A 27,647-nucleotide genomic window follows, 5' to 3' on the forward strand; every position below is an offset into this window, starting at 1 on the left:
GTTTTGCCAAATATCAAAATGAATCCGCCACAGGTATACATGTGTTCCCCATCCCGAACCCTCCTCCCTCCTCCCTCCCCATACCATCCCTCTGGGCCGTCCCAGTGCACCAGCCCCAAGCATCCAGCATCATGCATCGAACCTGGACTGGCAACTCGTTTCCTACATGATATTTTACATGTTTCATTGCCATTCTCCCAAATCTTCCCACCCTCTCCCTCTCCCACAGAGTCCATAAGACTGTTCTATACATCAGTGTCTCTTTTGCTGTCTGTCCATCAGCAGATGAATGGATAAGAAAGCTGTGGTACATATACACAATGGAGTATTACTCAGCCATTAAAAAGAATACATTTGAATCAGTTCTAATGAGGTGGATGAAACTGGAGCCTATTATACAGAGTGAAGTAAGCCAGAAGGAAAAACATAAATACAGTATACCTGTTGATTCTTAAAAACAGTCTCCACAGAATCCCCTCCTTAGGGATACTCTTTGTCTTTTCTTCAACCTCAGTAAATCATCCTGTTCTAATATGTGTCACCTAGTTTCTCATATAATGATTGTTTCCTAGTGTAATATAGAAAAGCCAAATGTGTCAGGAAAAAGGCCATTCAGTGCATATGTTTCCAAAAGGAAAATCATGGAAGATAAATCTTGAGCTACATGACAGATTTCTAAGTTTTGAATCAGACTCACACTCACCAACCTCCTACTCATCTGAAGCCCCAGATAATGGAATAAAGGAATCCAGGTCATGTATCTGTTTTGGTGGTCTTCTCAGATGTTAGATAGTCAAGAGTAGAAAGGAGGTAGAGTGGCCATTAAGTATATTGGGTCTGTGTCATGAGCTAAGGAAACCAAAGTGTGTCAGTATCTAAAATAAAACATTATCTTCAGGAGAACACATTTTTTTTCTTCCAAATTCTCCTATCTAAATATTATTAGCATTCTCTCTCTATCTATATGTGTATATTCTGATTTTTACATTATATTTGTATTTTATCTACAATAATATTCCCTTAATTGAAGTTCTATTTTGTCAGGCTACTAGTATAATCCATTAAAGAGCAATAAAGTCTTTATTTTGTCATCATAACTAACAGTAGCAGAAATCATTTAACCAGTTTATTTAAATAACTGAAGCACTGACTACAGTAAAGTCTTTGACTATGTGGATCACAACAAACTGTGGAAAATTCTTAAAGAGATGGGAATACCAGACCATCTTACCTGTCTGCTGAGCATCCTGTATGCAGGTCAAGAGGCAACAGTTAGAACCAAACATGGAACAATGGACTGGTTCCAAATTGGGAAAGGGATACATCCAAGCTGTATTTTGTCACCCGCTTATTTCACTTCTATGCAGAGTAAAGTGAAGTGAAGTAGCTCAGTCATGTCCGACTCTTTGCAACCCCATGGACTGTAGCCTACCAGGCTCCTCCCTCCATGGGATTCTCCAGGCAAGAATACTGGAGTGGGTTGCCATTTCCTTCTCCAGGGGATCTTCCCGACCCAGGGATCGAACCTGGGTGTCCTGCATTGCAGACAGATGCTTTAACCTCTGAGCCACCAGGGAAACCCCAGAGTACATCATGTGAAATGCCAGGCTGGATGATGCACAAACTGGAGCCAAGATTGCCCAGAAAAATATCAACAACCTCAAATATGCAGATGATACCACTCTAATGGCAGAAGGTGAAGAGGAACTAAAGAGCCTCTGGATAAGGATGAAAGAAGAGAGTGAAAAAAACTAGTTTAAAATTCAACATTTAAGAGTCTAAGATCATGGCATCCAGTCCCATCAGGTCATGGAAAACAGAAGTGGAAACAGTGGAAGCAGTGACAGATTTCCTTTCTTGGGCTCTAAAATCACTAAGGACAATGACTGCAGCCATGAAATAAAAAGACGCTTGCTCCTTGGAAGAAAAGCTATGGCAAACATAAACAATATTTAAAAGAAAAGATATAATTTTACCCAAAAGGTCCATATCGTCAAAGCTATAGGTTTTTCTGTAGTCATGTATGAATGAGAGGGTTGGACCATAAGGAAGGCTGAGGGCCCAAGAATTGATGCCTTCAAATGATGGTGCTGGAGAACACTCTTGAGAGTCCCTTGGACTGCAAGGAAATCAAACCAGTCAATCCTAAAGGAAATCAACCATTAATATTCAATGGAGGGACTGTTGGTGAATGAAGCAGCAATACTTTGGCCACCTAATGTGAAGAGCCAACTCATTGGAAAATACCCTGATGCTGGAAAAGACTGAAAGCAAAAGGAGAATGGGGCAGCAAGGGCTGAGATGGTTAGATACCATCACTGACTCAATGCACATGAATCTGAGCAATCTCTAGGAAATAGTGAAGGACAGGGAAGCCTAACATGCTTCAGTCAGATCAGATCAGATGAGATCAGTCACTCAGTCATGTCTGACTCTTTGGGACCCCATGAATTGCAGCACGCCAGGCCTCCCAGTCCATCACCAACTCCTGGAGTTCACTCAGACTCACATCCATCGAGTCAGTGATGCCATCCAGCCATCTCATCCTCTGTCGTCCGCTTCTCCTCTTGCCCCCAATCCCTCCTAGCATCAGAGTCTTTTCCAATGAGTCAACTCTTCACATGAGGTGGCCAAGTACTGGAGTTTCAGCTTTAGCATCATTCCTTCCAAAGAAATCCCAGGGCTGATCTCCTTTAGAATGGGATGGTTGGATCTCCTTGCAGTCCAAGGGACTCTCAAGAGTCTTCTCCAACACCACAGTTCAAAAGCATCAATTCTTCGGCGCTCAGCCTTCTTCACAGTCCAACTCTCACATCCATACATGACCACTGGAAAAACCATAGCCTTGACTAGACGGACGTTTATTGGCAAAGTAATGTCCCTGTTTTTCAATATTCTGTCTAGGTTGGCCATTACTTTCCTTCCAAGGAGTAAGCGTCTTTTAATTTCATGGCTGCACTCACCATCTGTAGTGATTTTGGAGCCCAGAAAAATAAAGTCTGACACTGTTTCCACTGTTTTTCCATATATTTGCCATGAAGTGATGGGACCAGATGCCATGATCTTCATTTTCTGAATGTTCAGCTTTAAGCCAACTTTTTCACTTTCAACTTTCACTTTCATCAAGAGGCTTTTGAGTTCTTCTTCACTTTCTGCCATGAGGATGGTGTCATCTGCATATTTGAGGTTATTGATATTTCTCCTGGCAATCAATGGGGTGGCAAAAAGCTGGACACAACTTAGGGACTGAATAACAACAACAATAACAAATTTCAATAGCATTCATTTTGTGAATTCTCATTAACTTGTAGCTTTTACATTCTAGTGTCTGGGGAGAAATTTTTATAATAGAATACTTAATTTCAAGGTATGTGTTTGTTGATTTGTAGTATGTAATTTATCGTAACATTGTGAAAATACTCACTTTTTTTTTTTTTTTTTCTCGACAAACCTGAGCTCTCTTTTCATTTACTCCTCTGTATAGCAGAAAGTAGAGCTGCTGCTGATTTAGGGAAAATTCCAACTGAGGTCAATGGTGGCAAGTGCAATGGGAAAAAATGTGATGTTCACATTAAAATGAACCTATCCTTTTGCTAATCTTCAATGACTAGAGAAAAACGTTTAAGAGCATTTATACTGCTGCTGCTAAGACGCTTCAGTTGTGTCCGACCCTGTGCAACCCCATAGACGGCAGCCCACCAGCCTCCTCTGTCCCTGGGATATTCCAGGCAAGAACATGTCCTTCTCCAATAAAAGAAATTGAAAAGTGAAAGTGAAGTCGCTCAGTTGTGTCCGACTTTTTGCGACCCCTTGGACTGCAGCCTACCAGGCTCCTCCGTCCATGGGATTTTCCATGCAAGAGTACTGGAGTGGGGGTGTCATTGCCTTCTCCAAGACCACTTATAAGAAAAGCTATTTCTTACAAATAACTGTGAAATAAGAGAAGTGAAAAGCAAAGGAGAAAAAGAAAGATATAAGCATCTGAATGCAGAGTTCCAAAGAGTAGCAAGAAGAGATAAGAAAGCCTTCCTCAGCGATCAATGGAAAGAAATAGAGGAAAACAACAGAATGAGAAAAACTAGAGATCTCTTCAAGAAAATTAGAGATACCAAGGGAACATTTCATGCAAAGATAGGCTCGATAAAGGACAGAAATGGTATGGACCTAACAGAAGCAGAAGATATCAAGAAGAGGTGGCAAGAATACACAGAAGAACTGTACAAAAAAGATCTTCACATCCCACATAATCATGATGGTGTGATCACTGACCTAGAGCCAGACATCCTAGAATGTGAAGTCAAGTGGGCCTTATAAGGCATCACTACGAACAAAGCTAGTGGAAGTGATGGAATTCTACTTGAGCTATATCAAATCCTGAAAGATGATGTTGGGAAAGTGCTGCACTCAATATGCCAGCAAGTTTGGAAAACTTAGCAGTGGCCACAGGACTGGAAAAGGTCAGTTTTCATTTCAATCCCAAAGAAAGGCAATGCCAAAGAAGGCTGAAACTACTGCACAATTGCACTAATCTCACACGCTAGTAAAGTAATTCTCAAAATTCTCCAAGCCAGGCTTCAGCAATATGTGAACTGTGAACTTCCTAAAGTTCAAGCTGATTTTAGAAAAGGCAGAGGAACCAGAGATCAAATTGTCAACATCTGCCGGATCATGGAAAAAGCAAGAGAGTTCCAGAAAAACATCTATTTCTGCTTTCTTGACTATGCCAAAGCCTTTGACTGTGTGGATCACAGTAAACTGTGGAAAATTCTGAAAGAGATGTGAATACCAGACCACCTGACCTGCCTCTTGAGAAACCTATATGCACATCAGGAAGCAACAGTTAGAGCTGGACATGGAACAAAGGACTGGTTCCAAATAGGAAAAGGAGTACATCAAGGCTGTATATCATACCCTGCTTATTTAACTTCTATGCAGAGTACATCATGAGAAACGCTGGACTGGAAGAAGCACAAGCTGGAATCAAGATTTCGGGACAAATATCAATCACCTCAGATATGCAGATGACACCACCCTTATGGCAGAAAGTGAAGAGGAACTCAAAAGCCTCTTGATGAAAGTGAAAGTGGAGAGTGAAGACGTTGGCTTAAAGCTCAACATTCAGAAAACAAAGATCATGGCATCCGGTCCCATCACTTCATGACAAATATATGGGGAAACAGTGGACACAGTGTCAGACTTTATTTTTATGGGCTCCAAAATCACTGCAGATGGTGACTGCAGCCATGAAATTAAAAGGCGCTTACTCCTTGGAAGGAAAGTTATGACCAACCTAGATAGCATATTGAAAGCAGAGACATTACTTTGCCAACAAAGTTTCATCTAGTCAAGGCTATGGTTTTTCCTGTGGTCATGTATGGATGTGAGAGTTGGACTGTGAAGAAGGCTGAGCACCAAAGAATTAATGTTTTTGAACTGTGGTGTTGGAGAAGACTCCTGAGAGTCCCTTGGACTGCAAGGAGATCTAACCAGTCCATTCTAAAGGAGGTCAATCCTGAGTGTTCTTTGGAAGGAATGATGCTGAAGCTGAAACTCCAGTACTTTGGCCACCTCATTCAAAGAGTTGACTCATTGGAAAAGACTCTGATGCTGGAAGGAATTGGGGGCAGGAGGAGAAGGGGACAACAGAGGAAGAAATGACTGGATGACATCACTGACTTGATGGACGTGAGTCTGAGTGAACTCCGGGAGTTGGTGATGGACAAGGAGGCCTGGCGTGCTGCGATTCATGGGGTGGCAAAGAGTCAGACACGACTCAGCGAGTGAACTGAACTGATAAGAAAAGCAAGCATTACAAGCATAATTTCTTAGGCAAATTTATGGCAACTCAAGTATTTGATAGTTATTTAAACTTTAACAGTCATTGTTCTCAATGAACAATCCTCTGCAATTAACAGCTATTTATTACTCTAATCTGTAAATCATTTCTGAGATGTGAGGTGTCAACCATTCCTGGGATGTTTTTGATAATGTAATAAAGAATATATCCAAGTCTCTAAGTCATCATTTCATACTTCCCTTACTAATGGCTCATTCACATTTTTTCTAGTCCCAAGGATCTTAGGATAGCAAGCTTCATGTTCCTTTATGTCTCTTTCTTTTTAATGAATTCTGCTGCTGCTGCTGCTAAGTCACTTCAGTCGTGTCTGACTCTGTGTGACCCCATAGATGGCAGCCCCCCAAGCTCCGCCTCCCTGGGATTCTCCAGGCAAGAACACTGGAGTGGGTTGCCATTTCCTTCTCCAATGCATGAAAGTGAAAAGTGAAAGTGAAGTCGCTCAGTCGTGTCCGACTCTTCCCGACCCCATGGACTGCCCACCAGGCTCTCCCATCCATGGGATTTTCCAGGCAAGAGTACTGGAATGGGGTGCCATTTTACTGTTTTGGAGAGCTCAGTGTCAAATTAGGCTTGTGGATTTTTGAAAATGAAAATCAATCTATATACTAAGCAAATATTTGCCATTGAGTTAAATAAAATTTGGGGTTAAATAAAATAACTGGAAGTGATTTTCAGGACACATCTGCTATTTTATAGTAAATTGTAAGAATGGCTTCTTTGAGAAAAGATCACCATCATTCCCTAAATGCTACAATTTGAAAAAGCAACACTAAGTAAATGTCTATTAAGGACTGAGAGATTGTTTTCCTTATTTTATCTAAATTGTGAGACATGGGTGGGAAGCTACATAAATTCCACAATATAATTGGAAACAAAAGTTAGCTTCTCACATTCTCTATATGTACTGACTTTACTATTCCTAACTTTAAAACTCTTAAGAAGTCATAAGTAATGCTATGAACAAATATAAACTCAAGAGAGTTTGCATCATCAGTATTAATAAAGGTGCATGCGTTCTCAGTCATGTCCAAGTCTTTGCAACCCTATGAACTGTAGCCCTCCAGGCCCCTCTGTCCATGGGATTTCCCAGGCAAGAATATTGGATGAGTTGCCATTTCCTCCTCCAGGGGATCTTTCCTACCCCAGATCAAGAACCTGGGTCTCTTGAATCTTCTGCACTGGCAGGTGGATTCTTTATCACTGAGCCACGTGGGAAGCTCTGGCATTATTACACAGAATTCCAATTATCTGTCTTTCCCTATTAATTAAGGATCCTTTTATTTGTGTTAGGTTTATAAGTTCGGATAATTTGTCATAGAAAAGAGCAGAATATTGGTTAAATTTTATATCTTGGGTAATAGTTTGGATTTATAACAACCTTAATTTTTTTTTTCTAGAATGATTAGTTTCACTGCTGACTGTGCTTGCTCATATCTAATACCATGTAAGAACTTCATTATGAATGTATCAAAAATTCATAAGAAGAGTCAATTTAGATTACTTTCAGATTATTACCTTAAGACTATTTTTGAATAGTCTTACAGTTAGTTCAGAATTCTGTTTCTCTGACTCCTCTGAAAAAAAGCAACTTTCTTTTTCTTAATGGAAAAGGGGAGTTGAATCAAATTAGTCAGATCAACACACAAACCCGTATGATTAGGAATAATGAAGTAAAAAAAAAAATGTAATCACGTAAACCACTCTTAGGATGTGTGGGTTTCCATAGAGATATTATATATCTCCCTAAATGTCTGTTTGTTAACTAGTATCTATATTTGAAGATAATTTTTAACGTAAAAAGGAAAAGAAATTCTTATAAAAATATAGCATCAGGTCTTAATTTTAATTATTTTGTGTGGAATTATTGGGGATTTGCATTCCAAGAGATCTGGATTAAAAATACAACACTCTGAGTTACATGTTTTTTTCTTCCCCACAGTGAAAATGAGGATAATATTGCATAGAATTATTGTGATGGCTAACTTGTAAAAGTAAAATTAAATTATATAAAATTTTAAAGCATGTATTCCCATACAGTAAATCCTGTTCTCTTTATTATTCCTACAAATAAAATCAATTATTACATTTGAGGAAGATGGTCCCACTATAAAACAATAGCAACCATTTTGGAGGAAACTTATTTGAGAGCCAGTATTGTTTATGTACTTATCTCATCGATCTCATTGATTCATTGCAATAACCTTATGTTACCTTTGAAGAAACTGACAATGAGAGATTAATTATTGTAAACAAAAGCATACAGCTAGTTAAAGGTCAAATTGTAATTCTATACTATTTTGTTCTGAAACTGAAGCATGTGATACTTAGACATATATTCAATAAGCAGGACCAAACTCAGAACAATTTTCTGAAAATTAATAAATTAGTATGACAAACAGGAAACATAAACAGACTCATTCTTCAGAACCCTTGATATACACAGGAACGAATGGCAACCCCAAATTATTCATTATTTATTTCACCTGATGAAATGCTAAGCTAAGGATTAATAAACCAGTACTAAGGAAAGGAAAGTTTGCATTGGTTTTTACTTTACAATCTTACCCCTATTTCTACAAATGCATCACATTAAGTGGCAGAAATTATTAAAAAATATTGGTAACTATTTCAAGTTTAGATTAAGATATTTAGCATTTGTAAAAATACTCTATCTCAACACTTTTGCAGTTATCTTCTTTCTATAGCTATTTTTCTTTGATGCATTTTGCTTTGTAGCCAAGGGAGCAAAAATGGTGAAAGGTAGCAAGATATTATTACTGTGGTTCTTTATGGACATGATTTTTATATGGATTTTTAACCTGAATAAGCCACATGCAGTTTTATAACAACATATGCCCATGGTTCATGGGAAGTACTCCAGTGAATCAAATGTGCCAACAGAGCCAAGAGGAAAATACTCTAAGGATTATACATATGTTATTAATATTTGTACCACTATTGAATTAGAAAACTTGGTGAAAGGTGTCCAAAGAGATAGAAAAGCATGAGAATTAGGGCAGAATCATATGGAAGACTTGCAAATTTTTTGGAAGAGTTTTCTGAATTTGGTACATCAGGATTTCCCTAAAGTATAGACATTTCTTGATCATGCTGACTGAAATATTGAGACAAATGAATCTTATGTGTAAACACTACATTTCCTTTCTTGTGTAATAAAATGTCCCCATAAAGTGGCTCACTAAGCTATTAAGTATAAAATAAATTATTCAAAATATTAAATAGAGAACAATGAGAAGAATGAGATACAGTATCATGCTCAGTGATTTCCCACAGAAGGCATGAGAGAAGTTAGATTAAATAAATTCTAAAGTCTTGAATATGTTCCAAGAATTTTCACAGGTCATTTTCCTTTAATAATGGTGCTAATTAAGTATCTACTACCCAGAGGCCTCTTTTCATTTGATTGGTGGACTGGGTTCTGGTAATTAATGAAAGCATAAAACCTAGGAAATCTGCAAAAATTACAACTCAGATGCCTTTAATCTAATTTTCTTTTTTTCCCCTTTCTTTTAAATAAAAATTTATTTATTTTAATTGGGGGCTAACTACTTTACAATATTATATTGGTTTAGCCATACATACACATGAATCAACCACGGGTGTACACGTGTTCCTCATCCTGAATCCCCTCCCACCTCGCTCTCCGTACCATCCCTCTGGGTCATCCCAGTGCACCAGCCCCTAGCATCCTGTATCATGCATCGTACTTGGACTGTCAATTCGTTTCACATATGATATCATACATGTTTCAATGCCATCCTCCCAAATCATCCCACCCTTGCTCTCTCCCACAGAGTCCAAAAGACTTTACTATCCATCTATGTCTCTTTTGCTGTCTCACATAGAGGGTTATCATTACCATCTTTCTAAATTCAATATGTATGCATTAGTATAAGGCATCTGAATGCAGAGTTCCAAAGAATAGCAAGAAGAGATAAGAAAGCCTTCCTCAGCGATCGGTGCAAAGAAATAGAGGAAAACAACAGAATGAGAAAAACTAGAGATCTCTTCAAGAAAATTAGAGATACCAAGGGAACATTTCATGCAAAGATGGGCTCGATAAAGGACAGAAATGTATGGACCTAACAGAGGCAGAAGATATCAAGAAGAGGTGGCAAGAATACACAGAAGAACTGTACAAAAAGATCTTCACATCCCACATAATCATCATGATGGTGTGATCACTGACCTAGAGCCAGACATCCTGGAATGTGAAGTCAAGTGGGCCTTATAAGGCATCACTACGAAAAAAGCTAGTGGAGGTGATGGAATTCTACTTGAGCTATTTCAAATTCTGAAAGATGATGCTGTGAAAATGCTGCACTCAATATGCCAGCAAATTTGGAAAACTTAGCAGTGGCCACAGGACTAGAAAAGGTCAGTTTGCATTCCAATCCCAAAGAAAGGCAATGCCAAAGAAGGCTGAAGCTACTGCACAATTGCACTAACCTCACATGCTAGTAAAGTAATGCTCAAAATTCTCCAAGCCAGGCTTCAGTAATATGTGAACTGTGAACTTCCTGATGTTCAAGCTGGTTTTACATAAGGCAGAGGAACCAGAGATCAAATTGCCAACATCCTCTGGATCATGGAAAAAGCAAGAGAGTTCCAGAAAAACATCTATTTCTGCTTTCTTGACTATGCCAAAGCCTTTGACTGTGTGGATCACAATAAACTGAGGAAAATTCTTCAACAGATGGGAATACCAGACCACCTGACCTGCCTCTTGAGAAATCTGTATGCAGGTAAGGAAGCAACAGTTAGAACTGATCATGGAACAACAGACTGGTTCCAAATAGGAAAAGGAGTACGTCAAGGCTGTATATTGTCACCCTGCTTATTTAACTTACATGCAGAGTACATCATGAGAAACGCTGGACTGGAAGAAACGCAAGCTGGAATCAATATTGCCGGGAGAAATATCAATCACCTCAGATATGCAGATGACACCACCCTTATGGCAGAAAGTGAAGAGGAACTCAAAAGCCTCTTGATGAAAGTGAAAGTGGAGAGTGAAGAAAACGAAGATGATGGCATCCGTTCCCATCACTTCATGGGAAATAGATGGGGAAACAGTGGAAACAGTGTCAGACTTTATTTTTATGGGCTCCAAAATCACTGCATATGGTGACTTCAGCCATGAAATTAAAAGATGCTTACTCCTTGGAAGGAAAGTTATGTCCAACTTACAAAGCATATTCAAAAGCAGAGACGTTACTTTGCCAACAAAGGTCCATCTAGTCAAGGCTATGGTTTTTCCAGTGGTCATGTATGGATGTGAGAGTTGGACTGTGAAGAAGGCTGAGCACCGAAGAATTGATGCTTTTGAACTGTGGTGTTGGAGAAGACTCTTGAGAGCCCCTTGGACTGCAAGGAGATCCAACCAGTCCATCTGGAAGGAGATCAGCCCGGATATTTCTTTGGAAGGAATGATGCTGAAGCTGAAACTCCAGTACTTTGGCCACCTCATGTGAAGAGTTGACTCATCGGAAAGGACTCTGATGCTGGGAGGAATTAGGGGCAGGAGGAGATGGGGACGACAGAGGATGAGATGGCTGGATGGCATCACTGACTAGATGGACGTGAGTCTGAGTGAACTCCGGGAGTTTGTGATGGACAGGGAGGCCTGGTGTGCTGTGCATCATGGGTTCTCAAAGAGTTGGACACGACTGAGCAACTGAACTGAACTAAAACTGTATTGGTGTTTTTCTTTCTGGCTTACTTCACTCTGTATAATAGGCTCCAGTTTCATCCATCTCATTTGAACTGATTCAAATGTATTATTTTTTATGGCTGAGTAATACCTCATGTGTATATGTACCACAGCTTTCTTATCCATTTGTTTGCTGATGGACATCTATGTTGCTTCCATGCCCTGCCTATTATAAACAGTGCTGTGATGAACATTGGGGTATACGTGTTTCCTTCAATTCTGGTTTCCTCAGTGTGTGTGCCCAGTAGTGGGATTGTGGGGTCGTATGGCAGTTCTATTCCCAGTTTTTTAAGGAATCTCCACACTATTCTCCATAGTGGCTGTACTAGTTTGCATTCCCACCAACAGTGTAAGAGGGTTCCCTTTTCTCCATACCCTCACTAGCATTTATTGCTTGTAGACTTTTGGATTGCAGCCATTCTGATTGGTGTGAAATGGTACCTCATTGTGGTTTTGATTTGTATTTCTCTGATAATGAGTGATGTTGAGCATCTTTTCATGTGTTTGTTAGCCATCTCTATGTCTTCTTTGGAGAAATGTCTGTTTAGTTCCTTGGCCCATTTTTTAATTGGGTCGCTTATTTTTCTGGAATTGAGCTGCAGTAGTTGCATGTATATTTTTGAGATTAATCCTTTGTCAGTTGCTTCATTTGCTATTATTTTCTCCCATTCTGAAGGCTGTCTTTTCAATTAGCTTATAGTTTCCTTTGTTGTGCAGAAGCTTTTAATTTTAATGGTCCCATTTGTTTATTTTTGCTTTTATTTCCAATGTTCTGGGAGGTGGGTCATAGAGAATCCAGCTGTGATGTATGTCAGAGAGTGTTTTGCCTATGTTCTTCTCTTGGAGTTTTATAGTTTCTGGTCTTACGTTTAGATCTTTAATCCATTTTGAGTTTATTTTCGTGTATGCTGTTAGAAACTGTTCTAGTTTCATTCTTTTACAAGTGGTTGACCAGTTTTCCCAGCACCACTTGTTAAAGAGATTGTCTTTTCTCCATTGTATATTCTTGCCTCCTTTGTCAAAGATAAGGTGTCCATAGGTGGGTGGGTTTATATGTGGGCTTCTATTTTGTTCCATTGATCTATATTTCTGTCTTTTTGCCAGGACCATACTGTCTTGATGACTGTGGCTTTGTAGTAGAGCCTGAAGTCAGGCAGGTTGATTCCTCCAGTTCCATTCTTCTTTCTCAAGGTTGCTTTGGCTAATCGAGGTTTTTTGTATTTGCATACAAATTGTGAAATTATCTGTGAAAAGTACCGTTGGTAGCTTGATAGGGATTGCATTGAATCTATAGATTGCTTTGGGTAGTATACTCATTTTCACTATATTGATTCTTTCAATCCATAAACATGGTATATTTCTCCATCTATTAGTGTCCTCTTTGGTTTCTTTAACCAGTGTTTTATAGTTTTCTATATATAGGTCTTTTGTTTCTTTAGGTAGATATATTCCTAAGTATTTTATTCTTTTCGTTGCAATGGTGAATGGAATTGTTTCCTTAATTTCTCTTTCTATTTGCTCATTATTAGTGTATAGGAATTCAAGGGATTTCTGTGTGTTGGTTTTATATCCTGCAAATATTCTTTATTCACTGATTAGCTCTAGTAATTTTCTGGTGAAGTCTTTAGTGTTTTCTATGTAGAGGATCATGTCACCTGCAAACAGTGAGAGTTTTACTTCTTCTTTTCCAATTTGGATTCCTTTTATTTCTTTTTCTGCTCTGATTGCTGTGGCCAAAACTTCCAAAACTGTGTTGAATAGTAGTGGTGAAAGTGGGCACCCTTGTCTTGTTCCTGACTTTAGGGGAAATGCTTTCAATTTTTCACCATTGAGGATAATGTTTGCTGTGGGTTTGTCATATATAGCTTTTATTATGTTGAGGTATGTTCCTTCTATTCCTGCTTTCTGGAGAGTTTTTTTTTTTTTTATCATAAATGGATGCTGAATTTTGTCAAAGGCTTTCTCTGCATCTATTGAGATAATCATATGGCTTTTAGTTTTCAATTTGTTAATGTGGTATATTACATTGATTTATTTGCAGATATTGAAGAATCCTTGCATCCCTGAGATAAAGCCCACTTGGTCATGGTGTATGACCTTTTTAAGGTGTTGTTCGATTCTGATTGCTAGAATATTGTTAAGGATTTTTGCATCTATATTCATCAGTGATACTGGCATGTAGTTTTCTTTTTTTGTGGGATCTTTGTCAGGTTTTGGTATTAGGGTGATTATGGCCTCATAGAATGAGTTTGGAAGTTTACTTCCTCTGCCATTTTCTGGAAGAGTTTGAGTAGGATATGTGTTAGCTCTTCTCTAAATTTTTGGTAGAATTCAGCTGTGAAGCTGTCTGGATCTGGGCTTTTGTTTGCTAGAAGATTTCTAATTACAGTTTCTATTTCCATGCTTGTGATGGGTCTGTTAAGATTTTCTATTTCTTCCTGGTTCAGTTTTGGAAAGTTGTACTTTTCTAAGAATTTGTCCATTTCTTCCACGTTGTCCATTTTATTGGCATATAATTGCTGATAATAGTCTCTTAGAAGTGACTTAGCATAGCATAGCATAGCATAGTCTCTTATGATCCTTTGTATTTTTTTTTCATCTGTTATGATCTTTCCATTTTCATTTCTAATTTTATTGATTTGATTTTTCTCCTTTTGTTTGTTGATGAGTCTGGCTAATGGTTTGTCAATTTTATTTATCCTCTCAAAGAACCAGCTTTTGGCTTTGTTGATTTTTGCTATGGTCACTTTTGTTTCTTTTGCATTATTTCTACCCTAATTTTTAAGATTTCTTTCCTTCTACTAACCCTGGGGTTCTTCATTTCTTCCTTTTCTAGTTGCTTTAGGTGTAGTGTTGGAGCAGGGCGTCCTAAGATGGTGGAGAAATAGGACAGGGAGACCACTTTCTCCCCCAGAAATTCATCAAAAGAACATTTGAACACGGAGTAAATTTCACAAAACAACTTCTGAATGCCAGCAGAGGACATCAGGCACCCAGAAAAGCAGCCCATTGTCTTCGAAAGGAGGTAGGAAAAAATATAAAAGATAAAAAGAGAGACAAAAGAGGTAGGGATGGAGCTCTGTCCAGGGAAGGGAGTCTTAAAAAAGAGAGAAGTTTCCAAACACCAGGAAACACTCTTACTGCTGAGTCTGTGGCGAGCCTTGGAACCATAGAGGGCAACATAACCGGGAGGAAAAATAAGTAAATAATTAAAACCCACAGATTACGTGCCCAGCGGTAACTCCCCCAGTGGAGAAGCAGTGCAGACGTCTGCATCCACCACTAGCAAGCTGGGGTTGGTCAGGGAGACACGGGCTACATTGCTTAGTGTAAGGACCTGGCCTGAATGCCCCAAGGGCAATCTGAGGGAACTAACTTGGGCTAGCAAACCAGACTGTGGGATAGCTACTTCACAAAAAGTGCTAACCTAAGACACCGTCAGGCCCACTTGCAGAACAAAGGACTGAGCAGAGCTATCCTGGCCCAGACACGTGAGGGCAGCCAGAGCCAGAAGGGGGCAATTGCGGCCCCAGAGAGGCATTATCTACCAAACTGCAAGAAGGCTTCGTTGCTAACCAAGACTTCTTCATATTCTGGACTGAGAAGGTATGCCGGTTGTACACCCAGAAAACCAAGCAACAGAGACAGGGGAGGCGACAAGTCACAGCAACCTTTAACCTAATTTTAGAAATGAACACAAAAATCTCCACATCTGTTGACTCAATCGTTGTTATTCATTCAACAGACATTGAGAATCTGCTGTCTTAGATACTATAGGACACTGTAGATACAATAGAATCAAAATAGATATGAACCCACCTTTACTCAGCTTGCTGCGGAATCTCCAAACACAAATCTGAAGATAGACATAGACATCATCAGTAAAAATTGCAGAGGCCCCCAGAGTCTCTAGGTAGACTGAGTAGTGATGGTTTCCCCTGACAAGTGCAGCTTTAAAAGACTGGGAGAAGTGGCTGTTTTATCAAATGTGTACATAACAACATAACTTTACAAGGGACATAAAGAAGAGAAAATGATGCAAATAAAATGAATCTCAAAAAATAGACCCTAAATAATTGTAGCTTTGTGAATACTTGACAAAGAATTCAAAGTAATTGTCATAGATATGAGTATTATGTTCTGGAAAGTAGCAGTGTTTTAGTTATATTACAATTATTTTTAATTATTTGATTCTAAATATAATTTACTATGTATTTTTATGGAATTCACATATAAATTCTATAAAAATACATAATATCATGATCAATATTTACCTTCGATATATATATATTTTCACGAAATAAAAACCTCTACTTTAAAAGTGCAATGCACGAGTACATATTATCTCTTTGGACTGAATTTTGTGTGCTATCACACAGAATATATAGCTTCTTTACACCACAGGAAACTCAGTGTTCACCTCAAAATACATAGGAAATTTCACACTAATTTTGAAACTCTACATTTGAAGTACAGTATGGTACTTCATAGGATCCTTTCAGGGACTGATTAACAGAATTAAAATGATCTTTTCACAATGAGCTTTGTCTTAAAGAAATATATTTCAATCTACAAAATCCTGTAGGAGGAATAACTTTATGAAATGTCGATAAGCAATGCACTGGAAAAACTTAGCTTGGAAGTGAAAGTAACAGATTGGGAAATATATTAACTGTCATTTGGCAGATTAACAGGCTATAAAGAGCAAAGGTAGTTATTAATGAATAGATGGTTAGGAATTTCAAGATTTAACCTGATTGTTCCTTAAAGTGTCCTTTATTTTTGACCAAAAAAATATTTATTGGCAGAAAAGACTGCTTTATAGACCATGTCTCTGAAGGCTTGTTTCACTTGATCGTTTCTCAGGGTGTAGATGAAGGGGTTCAGCAAGGAGGCCACATAGGTATCGAGAATAGCTACCCCTTTAGTCAATGACGTCTTTTCTTTGGGGAGGGATTAGCATACATGAATATGCAGCTTCCATCAGAGATGGAGATAACAATCATGTGAAAAGAAGAAGTAGAGAAGGCCTTTTTTCTCTGACTGGCAGATATAATTCTCAGAATAGTCCTGATAATGTATGTATAGGACAAAATCACTAATGCCATGAATAGCAAACTAACCAAAGAAAAGTAAAAACCCATTACTTCTAGAAGCCATGTATCTGAACAAGACAATTGTAAAAGGGGGATACAGTCACACAAAAAGTGATCAATGACATTGGAAGCACACTAATCCAGCTGGAGGAGAAGCATAAGGGGTGAGAAAATGGTCAGAAACCCGCCCAGCCATGCACAGAGCACAAGCCGGCGGCAGAGTTTCCTGCTCATGATGGTTGTATAATGCAGAGGCTTGCAGATGGCAACATATGACAATGGCAGTTAGAATGTAAAATTCAGTCACCCCCATGAAAATAGAGAAAAATAGTTGGGCTGCACAATTGTAAGAAATAGTCTTGTCCTTGATGATAATTGCCCCCAGAAAACTAGGGATGCACACAACAGTAGAGGAGACCTCTGAGAAAGAGAAATTTCGGAGGAAGAAATACATGGGCATCTGGAGATGGGAGTCCACCCAGGTTAGGGTGGTGTTAGTCAGATTTCCCAGTGACAACTAATACATATGTGATAAATAAAAAGAGGAAAATCACAATCTGAAGGTCAGGATCATCAGAAAGGCCTTGGAGTCATTTTTCTCTCTTTTTTTCTGTTTTTTTTTTTTTTTCTTCTTCTTCTTCTTTTATATATACTTAGGTGGAAAGTGCATTAAAGTGAATAGATGAAAGGTAGAATTCATTGTGATCAATATGATCATCATTAATACAGTTCTAAAACTTTCTCTATAATTCATGTCAATGGTATTTTATTTTTATTATCTTATTTGCATTATTACTTAAAACATATGTGTGGATCCTGCTTTACATACTAATTCTATGATTCTAAATCTAGCAGATAATAGGAAATCGTCATACAATAAGTTGCATTATACAGAGATGATAAGTGAAATAAATCAATGCTTTTTTGCTTTGTCCAATTAAATCATTGTAGTTTTGTTAGAATAATACTATAAAATATACGTTTTTCTTTTTTCTGTCATGTATTTATAAGAAGATACTACCACCTAAAACAGAAATGGATGATCTCACTTCCTTCACAAGATCAAAATGAAACATAAAAATCTAAAGTAACAACCCAATACTTTTAAGATATAAGAAATTAATGATTTACTTAGCAAATAAAATAAATGTTTAATGATGAAATAATTTAGTTAATAATTTTATTTTATTCATATTTATGAATGTAATTATCAAGATAATGAGAATATTGTATATATTTTACATATGTATTTACAATAAATAGAATAACCTAATTATTTTATTTAATAAGGGACATATTCACTTATTCAATGATTTGTCTTATAATTCCATTGAAATCATTAATATTTGGCATCTACTATGATTTGCTAGGAATGTACATATGGAAACAGTTTTATGTTTTAGCTTAAAATGATATGCAGTATTTATATACTTTTCATTTTGCACCAAAGCACAAATTGAAAAGTAACTCCTTGCGTCAGATCTTAGCAGCTCTGTTACCCATATTGTAGCCCAGTGCATTTTCTGCTTGAATATCATTGTCTCTTAGCTATTAAGCTTTATGAAAAAAGGTTTTATTCCCTTGTAGTTCTGCTCCACATTTTTCATGTGCATGAGATGACTGATTCAAAGGGATATTCCAGATATGTATAGCAAAGCCTCTCCTATGCATTCACACGTCTTCAGTTACTTCCCAGCTCTGCTGCATATATCTTTCTCTGTATTTGGTTTGCTAAAAATTGTGAAAACTCCCTTTTGCTTATTTCATATATTCATACTTCTGCTATGAATAATAGAATGCCAAATCATTGCTTCTCTGCTAGACACTATCAAATGTCACAGTATCAAATTGGATATTTTTCTCTGTTTTATGATGATTCATGAGGATAAAAATGTTCAGAAACCTTAAGAAGATGTAGAAATATACTATCCTCTTCAGTAACATCAGTCTAGAAGTTTAAGGGAGAAATATTTACAGAAAGAATTGTAAGGGATATGGCAACATTTAGTTTTACAAGTATAGATTCTGGTGTCTCTAGGACTAGGATCTGGGGTCCCTCTGGTTACACTGAAAGTCAAATACTCAAATCTAGTTGTTTTGACCTATGAAGAAAGACATGTGTTGATCTCCTAGGAACAAAGCAAAGTTCAGGCTACATCTGTGTTATTCTGTGGACCATAGGGGATTTTTGGAAGGCACACTTGGTGTTCTCAGTAACCTCCTGACTCCTCTATAGCAATCTCCCTTCAGAATGGTTATGTTCATCCCACAGAAGATCTCAATGATGACATCTACAAAACGATCACTTTCATTAATCACAATTATTTATTTCACGAGCAATAAAATAGATGTAAATTCTTACAAAATGACATTCTTAATCTACTTTATTTTTAATCTTGATATATGGAAATTTTCTACATATACAATTTTTTGCTTATCCTTTGACTTTATTATTTTTGGAACTTCACAAAACAAGGTTATTTCACATTTCTAAGTTGTATGATAACCATTATAATGCACATAATGTCCTCACAGTTTTTAAAAATTGCTGTTACGTGGGTTAACTGAGTCCTCACTATCAAAAGCAATATTTAATTGCAGTGTCAATTTTGTCCATCTTATTGTTCATCTTGGCCATTGCATGTCTTTATCATGTCTTTGACATACTAGTGAGAAATATCACAAAATACAATCTTTTGTTTTATTCAGGTTCTAGTCAGTGAATTATTGTTCTTTATTTCCTTTGTTGTTGTTTTTATTTTTCCCCAAGACTTTGATAGTGAAAATTATATGTATGTAATCAGCTAATAATATGCCATACATAGTTATATAATTATTAATATATAAATAACACATATCATATAATAGCTACTTTATATTAAATACAGGTACATATTCCAATGAAATAACTTTATTTAACATAAATAATACAATAATGAATCCATATAATAAAATAATAATAGAGTCACTAATACAGAACTAGATCACTGCTGGGGGGAAGTCTGCATGAGAATTATTTACTGGAAGAGAGGCATTAGGAAAGAGTACAAAGAAAAATAGAAGAAAATGGTAGCATAACTCGTATCTGTGACAGGACATGTACTGTTTTTATTTAACTCAGTAAAGGAGCATTTTGGCAGATATCTCTCTATATCACAAGGATTGATAGCTTTGTCTACTTCATCTTTTTTTCAACTCTATTGAGACACAATTGACATATAACATGGTGTAAGTTTAAAATGTACATGTTGATTTTATACACGTATATATTGTGAAATGATTATCACAGTGGGTTAGTAAATATATCTATCACTCACATAGTTCCTATTTACTATTTTTGTGGTGACAGAATTTAAGATTACTCTCAGCAATTTTCAGTTATATAACACAGTTATACATCACATATTCTGATATCAGGTTTGTGGTAATAGCGATATGTTGAATGCATTTACCCTAAGAGCCCAATTAACAAGCAACAAGGAACTCTGTATTATTCATGAAGAACACATGCACAGTAGTGCTTCACTAGATTAAACCTCATCCTCATGATAGAGGCTTAATCCAGGTTTAGATCAGGGATTTTTTTTTTTTCTTTTGCTGTGATACTCCAAAATTATGCCGAATTGATTTTTTTTCTCCTTAGTATCCATTGTTGATCAATGGCTGGAGCCATTATTTTTTTGTGGTATAAAATGGCTCTATCATTTTTAATCTGCTTTCCAATAATAATTTTGTGCCATAATACAGAACTTAGTTGGCAAACTGATGTCTCTGTTTATTTTTATTTTTTTTATTTTTTAACCTTACAATATTGTATTGGTTTTGCCATATATCAACATGAATCTGCCACAGGTATACACATGTTCCCCATCCTGCACCCTCCTCCCTCCTCCCTACCTGGCTACAGTCACAATACACAGCCAAAAATAATTTGGAGCCCAAGAAAATAAAATCAGTCACTGTTTCTACTTTTTTCCCATCAATTTGCCATGAAGTGATGGTACTAGATGCCATGCTGTTAGCTTTTGGAATGTTGAGTTTTATGCCAGCTTTTTCACTCTCCTTTTCCAATCTCATCAAAAGGATAAAACATTATACTCAAATTAAAAACTGAGAACTTTTTTTCTAATATTAGAAACAAGCAAGGAGGCCCTTATATTCAATATAGTACAGAAAGTACTAGTCAGAATAATTGGACAAATTGATCAATTCATAAACCAGTCATCTCTATTCGCATCTCTATTTCTATTTATAATAGAAAACTCTACACACTTTGTAAAAAGTTTTAAAGTTGCGGAACATAGAATCAACATTAAGAATGTAAGTTGCATTTTTATACTATTAATAAGCTTTCTGAAAAAGAAATTAAGTAAAAAATGAAAGTTGCAGTAGTACCGAAAGGAATAAGATACTTAGGAATAAACTTAACTAAAGAGGTAGAAGATAAATACACTGAAAAATGCAAAACTTTGATGAAACTAAAGACATAAACACATGGGAAAACATTCAGTACTCATGGATGAGGAAACTTATGTATATGTCCTGCTCCCCAACAAAATCAACAGATTCAGTGCAGTCCTGTCAAATACCAATGGCAATATTTTTTTACAGAAACAGAAAAAAAATTCTAAAATTTATAAGGAATCACAAAAGACCATGAATAGCCAAATAAATCTTGAGAATAAAAACTAAAGCTGGCTTCCAGATTTCAAAATATATTGAAAGCTATGATAATTAAATTGATAGAGTACTAGCATAACAATAGCCATCTTAACCAATTACACAGCATGGGGAGCCCAGAAAACACTCAGGTACATACAGTCAAATGATCTTTGAAAAGGGCACCAAAAACCCATAGAGGGGAAAATACAGTCTTTTCAAAGAGGGTGACTGAAAACCAAAGACTAATAATTTCAAAGAAAAGCAACATTTAAAGAAACTAAGTAAACATTTCATAGTAGTATTTGCAGAAAAGAGAAAAGTTTTTCAAATATGAAAAGACTTGCAGAAAAGCATTGAAAATATGACTGCTTTATATAAAAGTGTGAATGTACATAAAGGAGCCCAATGTTAAGCTAATTACTGAAAACAAAGAGAGGTTATGGGAAAACTGGGCATCTACATGCAAAAGAAGGAAATTCTTTTTTTTTTTTAAGTATAAAATTCTACCCTTACTTTACACTGTACACAAAATCAACTCAAAACAGATTAAAGATTAAATGTAAGACACAAAGTTTTAAAACTCTTTAGAAAAAATCATAGCGGAAAAGCTGCATGATATTGGACTAGGCAATGATTTAATGGATATGACCCCAGGAGCATAGGCAACCAAGGTAGATAGAACAGTGGGATTACATCAAAACAAAAGGCACTTTCACCACCAAAGAAAGAGTCGACAAACAGCAGAGTGAGGCAACAACCTATAGAATAGAAGAGAATATTACAAACACTGTATCCAACAAGCGATTAATGCCTAAAATGTGTACAAAAGTCTTACAATTCAGTAGAACAAAACCAGGACAAACTCCCAAAACTTAATAACTTAATTAATAAAAGGACTGAAGACTCAAGTATGCATTTTCCCAAAGAAGACATACAAGTATAAGGATATAAATGGCCAACAGATATATGCTAGATGGTTAATGCCACTGATGTTCAGAGAAAGGAAGATGAAAAGGACAATGTTAAATCACCTCACACCTGTCAGGATGGCTGTTATCAAGATGATAAAAGACAAGTGTTGATGATGGTGTGGAGAATTTAGAATCCTGATACATTGTCGGTGGGAATGCACATTCTGCAGCCACTATGAGAAACAATACAGATTTCCTTCAAAAATTAAAAATAGAACTACCATGTTGTCTAGCAACCCCATTTCCAGATACGTATCTAAAATAATTGAAATCATGGTATCTAAGTGATAGCATTGTCATGTTCCCTGAAGCAGTATTCACAATTGTTAAGATATGGAAACCACCTAAATGTTTAGGGAAGGATGAATGGATACAGAAAATACGGTAAGTACATTTAATGGAATCAGTTCAGTTCAGTCACTCAGTCGTGTCCGACTCTTTGCAAGCCCATGAATCACAGCACGGCAGGCCTCCCTGTCCATCACCAACTCCTGGAGTTCAGTCAGACTCACGTCCATCGAGTCAGTGATGCCATCCAGCCATCTCATCCTCTGTCGTACCCTTCTCCTCCTGTCCCCAATCCCTCCCAGCATCAGAGTCTTTTCCAATGAGTCAACTTTTCACATGAGGTGGCCAAAGTACTGGAGTTTCAGCTTCAGCATCATTCCTTCCAAAGAAATCCCAGGGCTGATCTCCTTTAGAATGCCTGTGTGGATCTCCTTGCAGACCATGGGACTCTCAGGAGTCTTCTCCAACACCAGAATTCAAAAGCATCAATTCTTCAGCACTCAGCCTTCTTCACAGTCCAACTCTCACATCCATACATGACCACTGGAAAAACCATAGCCTTGCCTAGATGACCCTTTGTTGGCAAAGTAATGTCTCTGCTTTTCAATATGCTATCTAGGTTGGTCATAACTTTCCTTCCAAGGAGTAAGCGTCTTTTAATTTCATGACTGCAGTCACCATCTGCAGTGATTTTGGAGCCCCAAAAAATAAAGTCTGACACTGTTTCCCCATCTATTTCCCATGAAGTGATGGGACCAGACGCCATGATCTTTGTTTTCTGAATGTTGAGCTTTAAGCCAACTTTTTCACTCTCCACTTTCACTTTCATCAAGAGGCTTTTGAGTTCTTCTTCACTTTCTGCCATAAGGGTGGTGTCATCTGCATATCTGAGGTGATTGATATTTCTCCCGGCAATATTGATTCCAGCTTGCGTTTCTTCCAGTCCAGCGTTTCTAATGATGTACTCTGCATATAAGTTAAATAAGCAGGGTGACAATATACAGCCTTGACGTACTCCTTTTCCTATTTGGAAGCAGTCTGTTGTTCCATGTCCAGTTCTAACTGTTGCTTCCTGACCTGATTTCTCAAGAGGTAGGTCAGGTGGTCTGGTATTCCCATCTCTTGAAGAATTTTCCACAGTTTATTGTGATCCACACAGTCAAAGGCTTTGGCATAGTCAAAAAGCAGAAATAGATGTTTTTCTGGAACTCTCTTGCTTTTTCCATTATCCAGCGGATGTTGGCAATTTGATCTCTGGTTCCTCTGCCTTTTGTAAAACCAGCTTGAGCATTGGAAAGTTCACGGTTTACATATTGCTGAAGCCTGGCTTGGAGAGTTTTGAGCACTGCTTTACTAGCATGTGAGATGAGTGCAATTGTGCAGTAGTTTGAGCATTCTTTGGCATTGCCTTTCTTTGGGATTGGAATGAAAACTGACCTTTTCCAGTCCTGTGGCCACTGCTAAGTTTTCCAAATTTGCTGGCATAATGAGTGCAGCAGTTTCACAGCATCATTTTTCAGGATTTGAAAGAGCTCAACTGGAATTCCATCATCTCCACTAGCTTTGTTCAGAGTGATGCTTTCTAAGGCCCACTTGACTTCACATTCCAGGATGTCTGGCTCTAGATGAATGATCACACCATAGTGATTATCTTGGTTGTGAAGATCTTTTTTATACAGTTCTTCTGTGTATTCTTGCCATCTCTTCTTAATATCTTCTGCTTCTGCTAGGTCCATACCATTTTTGTCCTTTATCGAGCCCATCTTTGCATGAAATGTTCCCTTGGTATCTCTAGTTTTCTTGAAGAGATCCCTAGTCTTTCCCATTCTGTTGTTTTCCTCTATTTCTTTGCATTGATCGCTGAGGAAGACTTTCTTATCTCTTCTTGCTATTTTATGGAACTCTGCATTCAGATGCTTATATCTCTCCTTTCCTCCTTTGCTTTTCACTTCAATTCTTTTCACAGCTATTTGTAAGGCCTCCCCAGAAGGAACAATATCTCAATCTGTAGAACAGGATAGATGAAGCGTGAGGGCTTTATGCTAAATATAATAAGCCAGTCATAAAATGTTAAAAACTATACAAATTCACCTAGATGATAAACCTAAAATTCTCAAACTCATAGATTTAGATAGTGGAATGGTTTTGCCAGGGGTTAGAGGGAGAGGGAAATGTGTATATTGCTAATCAATTGATGTAAAGTTTGTTATAGTTAACAACACTGTATTGTGTCTTTAAATTTTTAAGTGGATAAATCTCATATGACTTCTTATTACCTCAAAAGTATAATCTGCATATATCTGTAGTGGTTAGATATGCAGGATAATATTAATAATCATTATTATAATTTATTGATGGCTACTTATGTTATATGCTTTACAAATTCATTTTATTTTCTATAGTAAGTTATATATACCTGGCTTACCTGAACTTACACCTGACTTACTGATGGGGAAATATATGCTTAGAGGTTATAGAAACCTTAAGTTTGTCAGATATTCACCTTATTTAATATACAAATTGTATTTGAGATAGGATAGAAAGAAATGGAGAACCCACTCTTAAATTCCCTTTAACATTTGAATCCCCTTCTATTTTCCATCATGTCCATCTTCACCCATCCCTTTTTTTAAAAAAGAAAACCTGTGGTATATCTCTCAAGTGTGTGTATCTCTTAATGATAATTAAGAATGTTGCACCACTAAATAGGTTTGTATTTTCTAATATTAAAATGTGTTTTATATAAATGAGGGGTTTTTTTGGTATCTGTAATCACTTCACCTACACACATACACCCACCTTTCCAAATACTTCAGGCACCTATTAAGGCCTTAATAAGTGGAAGAGTATTTTAGCACATGAAATCCTAATTTTCTATAAAAAGGGGAGATTTTGCTTTGTTATCAAGATTTTAGCTTCTACAAAACTTAACTGATTTTGTTATAAAAATAGTTTAAGGTATAAATAAACAAATAAATATTTTAGGGATTAAATAATTTAGATAAATACCCTGTTTCAAACTGGTCCTGAACTTGGGAAGAAGCTGTGTATATATTTCAGCTAAATCAGACAATGGAGCTTGCTTTATGTGGAATTGGAGAAAGTGAACTTAATTCTACATATCTAAAATGGTTATTTCTTCATCATATTCTACTACATATGTATGTGTCTTCTGACGTCTATTGAGTTACTATGGGATTTGGAAATACTCCAGTACTCTTGCCTGGAAATCCGATTGATGGAGGACCCTGGAAGGCTGCAGTCCATGGGGTCGCTGAGCGTCACACAGGACTGAGCAACTTCACTTTCACTTTTCACTTTCATGCATTGGAGAAGGAAATGGCAACCCACTCCAGTGTTCTTGCCTGGAGAATCCCAGGGACGGGGGAGCCTGCTGGGCTGCTGTCTATGGGGTCGCACAGAGTCAGACATGACTGAAGTGACTTAGCAGCAGCAGTGATCCTTCTAGCGCTATATTTACAAAAGTACATATTGTTAAAAGTCTATGTTTTTAATTAATGAAGAAATTATTCAGTTCAGTTCAGTTCAGTTGCTCAGTTGTGTCCGACTCTTCGCGACCCCATGAACCACAGCACATGAGGCCTCTCTGTCCATCACCAACTCCCAGGAATTACTCAATCTCATGTGCATTGAGTCGGTGATGCATCCAACCATCTCATCCTCTGTCATCCCCTTCTCCTCTAGCCTGATTTCCTTTAGGGTGGACTGGCTGGATCTCCTTGTAATCCAAGGGACTCTCAAGAGTCTTCTCCAACATCACAGTTCAAAAGCATCAATTCTTTGGGGCTTAGCTTTCTTTTTGGTCCAACTCTCACATCCATACATGACTGCAGGAAAAACCATAACTTTGACTAGATGGACCTTTGTTGGCACAGTAATGTCTCTGCTTTTTAATATGCCATCTAGTTTGGTCATAACTTTTCTTCTAAGGAGTAAGAGTCTTTTAATTTCATGGTTGCAGTCACTATCTGCAGTGATTTTGGAGCCCCCTAAAATAAAGTCAGGCACTGTTTCCACTGTTTCTCCATCTATTTGCCATGAAGTGATGGGACTGGATGCCATGATCTTTGTTTTCTGAATGTTGAGATTTAAGCCAGCTTTTCCACTCTCCTCTTCACTTTCATCAAGAGGATCTTTAGTACTTCTTCACTTTCTGCTATAAGGGTGGTGAAGAAATTATTAGGATATACCTTGTAAAGTGTGCCATAAATAATCTTTCTGATTTTAAAGGCAAATATTCACATTTTTCAATAAACTATACAGCATTTAAAATCATTTCCCCCAGATAAATAGTGAAGGGATTTCCCTGAGTCTCAAGTGGCTAAGAGTCCATCTGCCAACCAAGAGACACAAGTACAATCCCTGGGACAGGAAGATCCCATATACCATGAAGCAGCTAGGTCCCTCTGTCACAACTAATGAGCCAGTAGTCTAGTGCCTACCAGCTACAACTACTGATGCCATGCACCACAATTATGGAAGTCTGTATGTCCAGAGCCCTTGCTCCACAACAATGAAGCCATTGCAATAAGAAACCCTGCACTGCAACAAAGAGTAGCTCCATCTTGCCTCAACGAGAGAAAGCCCAGGAGTAGCAATGAAGATTCAGTGCAGTCAAAAAATAAATAATAAACAGATAAATTCTTTAAAAACTATAAAATGGAAAAAAGAGTTTCTGTCAAATATACTATAAATGAAACTCATATTATATTTCCTGTGTTGAGTAAACTAAATGTCACATCCAAACTCAAAATAGGAATTTATATTAAACAATTTTTAATTTAAGAAGTTGCAACTAACACAATGTTCAGAAAAATGGGAGTCAGAAAGACATAATAAGAAAAGTTGTTTAAATTGAATGAGAAATATATAAACAAATATGATTTTAAACTTCTAGGAATAAAAAGAATAAACAAGGTTGACAGGGAAGCCACTGTGATTTGAATAAGTTATTAAAATTCTTGATTATATGTTTTTTAAAGTTGCCCTGCCAAATGTCTCTAATTTATTATAGCACA

The 27,647-nt window shown here is 37.2% G+C and overlaps 1 pseudogene; it reads right to left on the reverse strand.

The window, feature by feature from the left end:
- Window positions 1-16,367: 16,367 nt before the first annotated feature.
- On the reverse strand, window positions 16,368-17,213 carry LOC147372172 (olfactory receptor 6C3-like; annotated as a pseudogene).
- Window positions 17,214-27,647: the final 10,434 nt, after the last annotated feature.

The sequence above is a fragment of the Bos grunniens genome, chromosome 5 (assembly GCF_055505025.1).
Source record: "Bos grunniens cultivar Pamir isolate PY7600 chromosome 5, Bosgru_T2T1.0, whole genome shotgun sequence".
Lineage (NCBI taxonomy): Eukaryota > Metazoa > Chordata > Mammalia > Artiodactyla > Bovidae > Bos > Bos grunniens.